The sequence below is a fragment of the Rhinopithecus roxellana genome, chromosome 1, assembly GCF_007565055.1.
Source record: "Rhinopithecus roxellana isolate Shanxi Qingling chromosome 1, ASM756505v1, whole genome shotgun sequence".
Lineage (NCBI taxonomy): Eukaryota > Metazoa > Chordata > Mammalia > Primates > Cercopithecidae > Rhinopithecus > Rhinopithecus roxellana.
In genome coordinates, this window is record NC_044549.1 from 188,934,059 (window position 1) to 188,945,916 (window position 11,858).

The window sequence follows — 11,858 nt, forward strand, 5'->3', positions numbered from 1 at the left end:
AATTTTCATATTTTCAAATAAGCATCCCTTGTTTTTAGCTTGTGGTGTGTGACAGAAGTAAACATTTCTAATCCTTGAGAGATGGTAGTACCAAGAACATTTTTCCCTTCACAAAACTTTTTTTCTACAAAACCTAAGAAGGTACAGGGAGGGAGAAGCTATCAGCAGGTCCCCTAGCAGGGGTTTCCATTAGAAATCTTCCTGCAGACTCTAACTCCACACCTTGGTGAAGGCTCATGGGCTGGGGGTTAGCAAACCTTGCCATGACACCCTATTAACCTCGCTGGTTTTATAGACTGTGTTCTATCCAGAGGCAGCTCAAAAGTAGGCAAAAATTATGACTGTGGAGTTCTTCTAGATTGGGGATCAGTAAGCATTTTCTGTAAAAGGCCAGAAAACCAACATTTTAGACTTTGTAAGACCTACAATCTCTGCCATTGCAGCACAAAAGCCACTACAGACTACACATAAAGGCATGTGCGTGACCGTGTTCCAATAAAACTTTATCTGCAAAAATCAGGTGTAGGCCAGATTTGGACCACAGACCATAGCACCCTACATTCTATCTGCTTCAAACTCATAGATTTTGTTGTAATGGGTATAACCTTAGTTTTGTAAGAATATGTCATGACAACTTTATCTGTTTACCTACAAAATTGTGACAGTTGATAGCCATTTAAAAAGAAATTCTCTTTGTGATACCAGTACAGACTTATGGCATTACCATGTGTGGATGGCTCGAATTTAGTTGTTAGTTCCACTGTGCTCAACTAAGTCTGTAGTATCACATTGATGGGGGTGCAATTTGCAATCAGCACTTTAGCTGAGAAGTCAATTTGGATACTTTTGTATTTTATATAGTTCATGCTCATTTTTGTTATAAGAATCTGACAATGAGTACACTACCCTTTCTTCCAATGAAATGTTCTAGTTTATCCACTATAGTAGGTAAAATATATGTTTGGCTAATATTCATTCCTACCTTCTTTTGAGAAGTTCCTTGCGCTTCAATTTGATGTTATTGCTTTGGCCAATGAGATATCAGGGCACAAAAAGGGAGGAGAAGCTTGAAATGACAGGTCTGAGCATGCTTTCCACCATAAGTGATGCCAATAAGGTGATAAAGCTGCTTCCAAGAATTTATGAGGAACAGGGTAGCCCTTGAATAAGATTGCTAGGGGAAAAAGCAAACAAAATTAAAAACGACAACAACAACAACAACGACAACAACAAAACAGATTGCTAGGCCAGGTGCAAAACTAGTCACTGTCTTACAGGGCTGTAAAACCACAACTGAGAGGTGGCAGGGGAGGGGTTATTTTCTGTAAAACAGATTAAAAATTGGCATATAACTTTACAATGTCTGGACCAAATAGTGAATAGCAAGGTCAGACACAGGTACATTCACATAGATATTAAAAAATTAATCTTCAGTCGAACCTGTTAACCATTAGAAGGATATCTGCCTACATTTCCGCCTTATTCTCAAGCTTTAAGCAATTTTTCTTCATAATGTTGAGGGCTACATAACGATCCCAAAGAATGATCTTGAAGTTGTAAAGGAAAGTCAGTGCCTAAGCAACAGCACTCAGGAATTTCCTAGGTGCAGCAGATCTGTTGACTCATGCAATGTGGCCATTCAGTGTAAATAAACCATAGGTTTTGTGTACCCTGTTGCCTCAGCTGTTCCACCAGCTGAGGTGTCAGAGGCAGAATGGCTAGAAACTCCGTGATAAAGGATGGCACAGGTCATTCTTCCCATGCAGTGGCTTTTGTGGATTGGCTTAGACTGAGAACAATTGCAGCATCAGTAGCTCCACTTGAAGCTCCATTTCAATTTCTTTTAACTTTCCCTGACATTGAGGCCACCTTTAAGAAGGTTTGAACTCATCCAAATGGGTTAAAATGAATAGTCATCTGATTTTATTGGCCTCACTGTATCTATGTAAAGCAAATATGTCAAGACTCCAAAACTGTCGTGGTAATAACAGTATGCCTGAAGCTGAGACAGCTTCTGCAACTATTAAGGAAAGGGAGAAATGCTGACCTTGAGTACTGACATTGTTGGACCACTCAGGGAACCCCGGAATACCCAGCCTTACTTATCCTAAAGTAAATCATAAATGTCCTTATGGTTTAGCCAATGTTGATTGGGTTCCCTCTTACATGAGGTCAAATGCACCCTAACTAAAACTGTGTGTGTGTGTGTGTGTGTGTGTGTATGAAGATAAGGAGGTGAGGCAAGACCTCTCTCTTAAAATGAGCCTACAGACCCAAATTCAAAATACATGTGGAAATCAAATGCAATGGAAGACAAAATAAATAGTAAAATATGAATTCATTCCAGATGAGAGTAAAATTATAGACACTTCGATAATGACTTTAAATAAATATGTCTAGGATCCTTATGAAAAGAATAAGTAAAAGTGACAGAAATTATGAGAGAAAATAATGCATAAATTAAAATCACACTCAGCTATTGAAATATATTTAATTTTCAAGATTTCTGATTCTGTTCATTATCTTTTTATATTTTTTCTATTTTAAGCATTTTAAAGATGCTTTGGCCAGTTCTCCTAAGGATGTATCAATTTGACTTGACTAAAAGTCCCAGAAATATTAAAGATGACAAAATAGAAAAAGATGCCTCAAAGAATGTAGAAATTACATAAAGAACTAAAGTGTCTAATTTTGTGCTTAACAGTTTCCCAAATGTGACAATTCTAAAAGTTTATGTGACATTTATGGAAATACAGTGTATAACTGAAAAACAATTTCCAAAACTATTGATGACAAAAAGCAAATTTGGATGAACCACACCAGAGGAAAGATTGATTTACCATTTAATTCTCTCTATAAACAACGACATTACCAAATTATTGACATATGAAAAGGCAATCCAAAAAAGCAGCCAAAAATGTACTGAGATGAGCTAATCCAGGAAACTCTATTTATTAGATGATGTTGAAGGCCAGTGTCATAACTCCACATCCCAGCACCTAAGGGATGCGTCTCCAGCCCCTCATCACAGGTGCTGTCTCTGATCTGGCAGAGCACCTGACTGCAGTACTCAGGGACACAGCACAGATTCTGAGCACTAGTGGTAGGATGCAAGCAAGCACTGTGACTTGCACCTCTTCACTCTGTGCCTCTCTAGACAGCCAATCTTCCCAATTGAACCCTGAACTAATAAATGAGGTTGAGGTTTCTCTAGCTTATGATATACAAATCAAGGCTTTCTGTCCTTTGACAAGCATTACCAATAGACCTATAACCAGGTAAAATCTTCATTCACTGAATCAGAAACTTTAGCCTTCAATTTCTTTAGCTTTTTGACTTTGAGCCCTGAGGCCAGTACTCATTAATGAAGTTGTTGCAAGCAGTGGCAAATAACCCTACTGCTGTCTTTCCCTCAAAAGCTATTTTATTTGGGCTGCAGAGTCTGGAAGGCAGGCCGCTGCCCCCATTTCCCAGTTCCCTGTGGGTTTTGTTGTGCTGTATTTTAGAGACAACTTACATGGAACACAACCTTCCAGTGTGAGACAGCTGATCATAGCCCACAAAACCACTGCTCTAGACCCCAAAAGCAGCCCTGCCCCATCTGTCATTACTTAATCTTATCCACATAACTGACCAAGATGGTTTAAAATAGCCTGTCATCTGAAAATGCAACACAATATGCCAGATCTTTGAATTTAGCCATGGCAATTTTTTTTCTGGTTCTTAGTCTTCCACCAAAAAAAATTATGTAGACCAGATGTTGCAAACTGGTTCAGTTTGCAATGTGTTCAGTTAGTCCTACACAAAACTTTTACTAATATGAAACTATTTTAACAACAAAAATCAGGATACTACGCTGTTAGATCCACTTTTAAATTCAAATTTCTGCTTCTCTGGGAATATTACAGGCAATAGCTACACGGAGCTGGCACTCCTGCTTGGCACCGCACGTGTGGCTGGAGAGGGAGCAGCTCACTTCTTCAAACAGGGCATGTTCCCTGCCCCTCAGTTTCCCCCAGTCTCTACTTGTCTAATGGTTGGCTCCGTAGCTCCCTCCCTCTTTTACATTACCTGCCTGGATTCTGCAGGAGTTTGGATTTGTGGTCCTTCATAACATCACAAGCACAGCAAAACCAGCATACGTCTAAGAGGGGAAAAAAAATGACCTGGAATCCTGCCTTTCTAACTGCCTTCCACTAAAGTCAGTGTTCACTGGCTAGGTGACTCTTGACACGTTCTATAACTTTTAGGAGTCTTGTTTTTCTCCAGGGTAAAATGAGGCTAATGGTACGGATCCTTCATGATGTTTATGAGGGTTAAATAGTATAATATTTGCACAGCACCTGGTAGCTATTATTATGATTAGTTTATTCAGTCATAAGCCATACTCCATTTCTTAAAGATGGGCCTAAAGCCAGCTAGGGCCTCACAGAGATCTGAAACATGCTGTGAATGCTGTTTCATATGCAACTTATACAACATATAGCTTGAAAATGCTTTTTTAAATATTTCATTAATTCCTCACAATGATCTTGGGAGGTTGCTATTGTTATTACCTATATTTAATATGTGAAGTTGTTGAGGCTTAACAGAGTCCCAGGCCCTGTAATATCCTGAATACATCTTCATATCACAGCACTTGCCAATTACATTATAATAGTTATCTATGCTTATGTCTGCTTTTCTTCCCAGGCTGTGAGATCTTTGAAATTAGGGACAAATTGAAGCCACCACTGCAACTCTGGTGGATTACAGAGGGTCAGGCCCAGGAAGAGTGCTCATCCAGCTCTGGCTAAATCAATCAGTCTATGGCCAAAGGAAAAGCCCCGAGGTCAGAGAACCAGTGAGTAACTGTGAGTCAGGTGCAGCCCTAGATCCACTTCCAGCCCACTGTTCTCCCCTTTCCTCAGTAGTGCTGATATTTTTCCTTCACTTCCTCAAACTTCTGAGCCTACAGCTTCTTCACCAGGCAGAAGTTGGGAATTTCACCTGTGCAGTCAAATATGGAACCCAGGCTGCTGATGGGGGCTCCAGTAGAAAGAAACGTGACGTCACCCCTTAGGTACTAGAGGGAGTGGTTGTCTTCTGTAAAGCTGCTGATGCTTTGCAGCCCAGGCTGCCCCGCTTTCCTCACAGTACTCCACCATGCACCCTAAACCAGGTCTCAAGCATTCCAACACCTCACCTACTGTGCAATAACATGGAAACCTTGTAACCAGCAAAACAAAACACACTATAACAAGCTTTAAAATGAGAGTTATTGCAGCTTAACTTACATACCAAAAGTCAGCCATTTTAAGGGTACAATTTGATTAGTTTCAACAAACTGAATATAATATTTTAACTACCACCATAGTCAAGATATCGAATCTCTGCATTAGCCCCAAAACATTCCCTTTGGCTTCTATCCCAACTTTCTTTCTTCAGGCAACCACTGCTCTGCATCCCATCACTGCACTTCGGCTTTTTCTAGAATATCACACAATGGAAGAATAAAGTATATGGTCTTTTAGGTCTGGCTTTTTCACTCAACATGATGCTTTTAGGATTTATCTGTGTTGTTCCACGTATCATTAGGTTTATCCTTTTTATTGCTTAGAATTCCATTGTATAAATGCATCAAAATTTACTTATCCATTCACCTGTTAGTGGACATGTAAGTTATTTCTAGTTTGTGTCTATGTTGAATAAAGTTGCCATGAACATTTGTATACAAATCTTTATGTGGAATATGTTTTCATTTCTCTAAGATAAACACACAGTAGTAGAATGGCTGGAAGATAAGGTAAATATATGTTTAACTTTATAAGACAACACCAAATTATTACCTAAAGAGCCTATCCTACTTTACTCTTCCATCAGCAATTTACAAGAGTTCCAGTTGTTCCACATTCCATTTGACATTTGTATGATTAGTCTTTTTATATCTGGCCATGTTAATGTGTATGTAGTAGTATTTCATCGAAGGTACCATTAATTTGGAGTTCCCCTGTGACAAATAACGTTAAGCATCTTTTTATATGCTTATTTGCCATTCATATATCTTCTGTGGTAAAGAGCCTGATCAAATCTTTTACCTTTTTAAAAATTTCAATGTTTTGATTCTTACTACTGAATTCTGAGAGTTCTTTATATACTCTGGATGTAAGTCCTTTATTCAATATACAGTTGGCAAAAATTTTGTCCCAGTCTGAGGCTTGCATTTTCATTTTCTTTTTTTTTAACTGTTATCTCAGATTCAAGAGTATATGCGAAAGGTTGTATAGGTAAACTCATGTCACAAGAGTTTGGCATACAGATTATTTCATTACCCAGGTACTAAGCATGGTACCCGATAGTTATTTTTCCTGATCGTCCTTCAAGTAGGCCGCATTTTCTTAAGATAGTCTTTAAAAGGGCAAAAGATTTGATTTTCATGAAGTTCAATTTATCAAATATTTTCTTTTACAGCTTCTGCTTTCTGTGTTTTATCTAAGAAATCTTTACTTAAGTCAAGGTCACAAAGACTTTCCTCTATGTTTTCTTATAGAAATTTTATGGTTTTAGCTTTTATATGAAAGTATGATCTATTTAGGGTTAATTTTTATATATATTGTATAAGGTCAAGATCAAGGTCCAGGGCAGAGAAGAACCAGGCTGTGTGGATACATTCTGTTATAAGTTTCTGAAGTGGGAGCTGGAAGAGAGCTCTCCTGGGACACCAGTGCTCCAGGTCCTGACTTTACTGCTCTATGTCCACTGCTCTTGGAGTGCCAGGTGACTCTCCCACGGCCTCTGTGACTCTATGATCTGCAGGTATTGGGAGACACGTAACTAAGATGCCAGGAACCCCAGAAGCCACAAAAACAGTGTTGATATATCTAAGCCAGACCTGATCACCTGTCTTGAGCAAAGGAAAGACCCTGGAATGTGAAGAGATGCAAAACAGTAGCCAAACACCCAGATGTTAGAAGATTTCTTGCTTTTTTAAAACTGAAAAAGCCAAGATGGCAAACTAGACACAGCAAGGAAGAGCTTCTGTCACTGACAGACCAGACTATTAAGAAGACCAGCACATTCCAAGCAGATCTTCAAGAGGAAGGCATTGAGAACAGACAGAGGGAGGACACGGACCCTGGGCTAAAGTGAGAGGAATCTGGGAACCCTGCACAGGGTTGCTGAGCACCAGGACTTATTACTGGCCCCAAGCAGCTCCTGGGAAAAGAGTTACAACAGGCATGGAGTGAGCCACACTTGCCATGGCCTCTGGAAATCCTAAATTCAAGAGTTAGCCACACTTGCCGTGGGCCTCTGGAAATCCTAGATGCAAGAGACCCCACAATCCACAGTGACATTTGAATTGGCATGGAGAGCTATTTAAAAAGTTGGCAGGAGCAGGGATCCAGCCTGTGTAGAGCCCAAAGGGTTTAGTGCAGCAGTAGGGGCAGTGGAGCATGGGCAAGGATGCTCATCCACCAAGACTTGCCATGTTCCTCTAGGTGGTTTTGTCCTTTGTTGACTGTCAGACCTGGACAGAACAGGGATATCTTGTCTATGGGAAGGGGGCAGTCTGATCTGAGCACTGCCCTGTATGCCAGCCTCTCCCAGGGCCCCTGCCTGGTCACACCTGCTTACAACACAGCCTTGGTTGCCCAATCAGGGCACTTCTCAGCAGCTACCACCATAACTGTTTCACTGGCAGATTCCACCTAACCATCAGAAAGCTTTTGCAGATGGGCCCTGTCAGCTCATACCCACTCACAGCCTCCCCGCACTGCATTCTTGGCAAATGCAAGCAATGCGGACCCTACCACCTCACCGCCACTGGCATACATGTGCAAGCACAAATACCGCTACCACTGCCCTGACAAAGTGCTTTTTCTGGCACCCCCATCAGAGTATTGTTGCCAGTGGACCAGGAACACCTCAGCCCCTCCAGCAGAGCAGATGTTTAACCTTCAGGGACCAGAGAATAAAGCCATGGGCCTTGTCCCAACCACTCAGGGTTAGAGCACTCAGCCAAGGAGTGCTGAACTGAGCCTTGGAACCTTTAAATCATCCAGAAGCAAAGCCAGTTGACTAAACCCAACCTATACCACAGTCAAATCCTCAAGGGCATGAAAGACTATAAAAGCAGGAAGCCCCATCTAAAGGACAGCAACTTCAAAAATTAAAGGACTATTAGCCCACAGAGATGAGAACGAAACGGTGCAAGAACTCTGACAATGCTAAAAGCAAGAGTGTCTCCCACCTCCAAATGACTGCACTAGCTCTCCAGCAATGGTGCTTAACCAGATTGAAATGGTTAAAATGACAGACACAGAATTCAAAATCTGGATGGCAATAAAGATCATCAAATTTAGAAGAAAGCTGAAACCCAATCCAAAGCTTCTAAGAAATCCAGTAAAATGATCAAAGAGCTGAAAGACAAAATAGCCATTTTAAGAAAGAACCAAATTGATCTGATAGAGCTGAAAAACTCACAACAATAATTTCATAATACAATCAAAAATATTAACAGCAGAATAAATTAAACTGAGTGAAGACTCTCAGAGCTCAAAGACTAATTCCTTGATCAACTCAGTTTAACAAAAATACAGAAAAAAGAATTTTAAACAATAAGCAGAACCTCCAAGAAATATGAGATTATGTAGAGATGAAACCTATGACTCACTGGCATCCCTGACAGAGAGACAGAACAATCAACTTGGAAAACATATTCAAGGATACTGTCCATGAAAATTTCCCCAACTTCACTAAAGAGGTTGACATTCAAATTCAGGAAATTCAGAGAACCCCTGCAAGATACTATATAAGATGACCATCACTGAGACACATAATCTCAGATTCTCCAAGGTAAACACAAAAGACAAAATATTAAAGACAGCTAGAGAGAAGAAGCAGGTCACCTACAAAGAGAACCCCATAAGGCTACCAGTGGGCCTTTCCACAGAAACCCCATAAGCCCAAGGAGATTGGGGGCCTATATTCAGCATTAAGGGAACCCCATAAGGCCACCAGTGGACTCCACAAGCCCAAGGAGATTGAGGGCCTATATTTATCATCTTTAAAGAAAAGAAATTCCAAACAAGAATTTTATATCCAGCCAAACTAAGCTTCATAAGCGAAAGAAAAACAAAATCCTTTTAAGACAACCAAATGCTAAGGGAATTTGTTACCACCAAACCTGCATTACAAGAAGTCTTTATGGGAGCACTAAATATGGAAACAAAAAACCATTATAGGCCACCACAAAACGAACTTAAGTACATGGACTATATACACTATAAAGCAACTGCACTATCAAGTCTACATTAAAAACCAGCTAACAACATGACAGGACCAATCCACACATATGAATACTAACCTTGAACATATATAGGCTAAACATCCCACTTAAAAGGCACAGAGTGGCAAGTTGGATAACAAAGCAACACCCAACAATATGCTATCATCAAGACACCCACCTTATGTGTAACACGCACATAGGCTAAAAGTAAAAGCATGAAGAAAGAGCTGTCAAATGGAAAACAAAAAACAGCAGGGATTGCTATTCTTATTTTGGACAAAATAGACTTTAAACCAACATCAATCCAAAAGGGCATTCCATCATGATAAAGGGTTCAATTCAACAAGAAAACTTAACTATCCTAAATATACACACACTCAACACTGGAGCACCCAGATTCATAAAATAAGTTATTAGATACCTACAAAGAAACTTAAATCACCACTCGAAGACTTCAACACCCCACTGACAGTATTAGAAAAACCATTGAGGCAGAAAACTAACAAATATATTTGGGACCTAAACTCAACTCTTGACCCATTGGACTTTACAGATATCTACAGAACACTCCACCTAAAAACAACAGAATAAACATTCTTTTCATCAGCATGTTGTACATATTCTAAAATCAATGACATGCTTGGCCATAAAACAATTCCCAAAATATTCAATAAAACCAAAATCATACCAACCACACTCTCAGACTACAGCACAAAAATAGAAATTAACACCAAGAAGATCTCTCAAAACCATACAATTACATGGACATTAAAATATCTGCTTGTGCAGGACTTTTGGGTAAACAATGAAATTGAGGCAGAAATCAAGAAATTTTTTGAAACTAATGAAAATAAAGAAACAACATTTCAGAATCTCCGGGACACTGCTAAAGCAGTGTAGAGTCGAGTTTATAGTGCTTAACACCCACATCAGAGTTTGAATGGTCTCAAATTAACAATTTGACATCACACCTAGAGAAACTAGTAAAACAAGAGCAAACCAACCCCAAAGCTAGCAGAAGAAAATAAATAACCAAAATCAGAGCTTAACAAAATGAAACAGACACATGAAAAATTATACAAAAATCAGTGAAACCGAAAGTTGGCCCTTAAAAGAATAAATAAGATTGAGCGACAACTAGGTAGGCTAATTAAAAAAAGATAGAAATAAACACAGTCAGAAATGACAAAGGGAACATTACCACCAACCCCACAAAATTTTTTTAAAACCCTCAGAGACTATAACGAACACTTCTATGCACACAAACTAGAAAACCTAGAGTAAATGGATAAATTCCTGGAAACATACAACCTCCCAAGGTTGAACAAGGAAGAAACTGAAATCCTGAACAGACCAATAACAAGTTCCAAAATTAAATCAGTAATAAAAAACGTACCAACTCAAAAGAGCCCTGGACCAGATGGGTCCACAGCTGATTTCTACCAATGTGTAAAGAAGAGCTGATACCAATCCTACTGAAACTATTCAAAAAAATTGAGAAGGAAGGACTCCTCCCTAACTCATTCTATGAGGCTAGCATTATTCTGATATCAAAATCTGACAGAAACACAATGAAAAAAGAAAACTTCAGGCCAATATCTCCCATGAATATAGATTTTAAAATCCTCAACAAAATATTAGCAAGCGAAATTCAGCAGCACATCAAAAAAGTCAACTCACCACAAATAAGTAGGCTTTATTCCTGGGATGCAAGATTGGTTCAACATATGCAAATCAATAAATGTGATTCATCACATAAACAGAACTAAAAACAAAAATCATGTGATCATCTCAAAAGACGAAAAAGACTTTCAATAAAATTCAACATCCTTTCATGTTAAAAACGCTCAACAAGCTAGGCATTGAAGAAACATAAGTCAAAACAATAATACTTATCTATGACAAACCCATAGTCAACATCATACTGAACAGGCAAAAGCTAGAAACATTCTCCTAAGAACCAGAAAAAGACAAGATGTCCATTCTCACCACTCCTATTCAACATAGTTCTGGAAGTCATTCTCACCACTCCCATTCAACATAGTTCCGGAAGTTCTAGCCAGAGCAATCAGGCAAGAGAAAAAAAACAAAAGGCATCTAAATAGGAAGAGAGGAAATCAAACTATCTCTCTTCACAGATGATATGACTGTACACCTAGAAAACCCCATAGTGTCTGCCCAAAGGCTCCTAGAACTGATAAACAACTTCAGCAAAGTTTCAGGATTAAAAAAAAGTACAAAAATCACTAACATTTCTATATATCAATAATGTCCAAGCTGAGAGCCATATCAAGAATCCAATCCCATTCACAATAGCCACAAAAAGAATAAAATACCTAGGAATACAGCCATCCAGGGAGGTTAAAGATCTCTACAAGAATTATAAAACACTGCTGAAAAAAAAATCAGACAACACAAATGGAAAAGCACTCTATGTTCATGGATAAAAAGAATAAATTTTATTAAAATGGCAATATTACCCAAAGCATTTCACAGATTCATTGTGGTTCCTATCAAACTATCAATGATATTTTTCACTGAATTAGGAAAAAAAATTGTAAAATTCATATGGAACCAAAAAAGAGCCCAA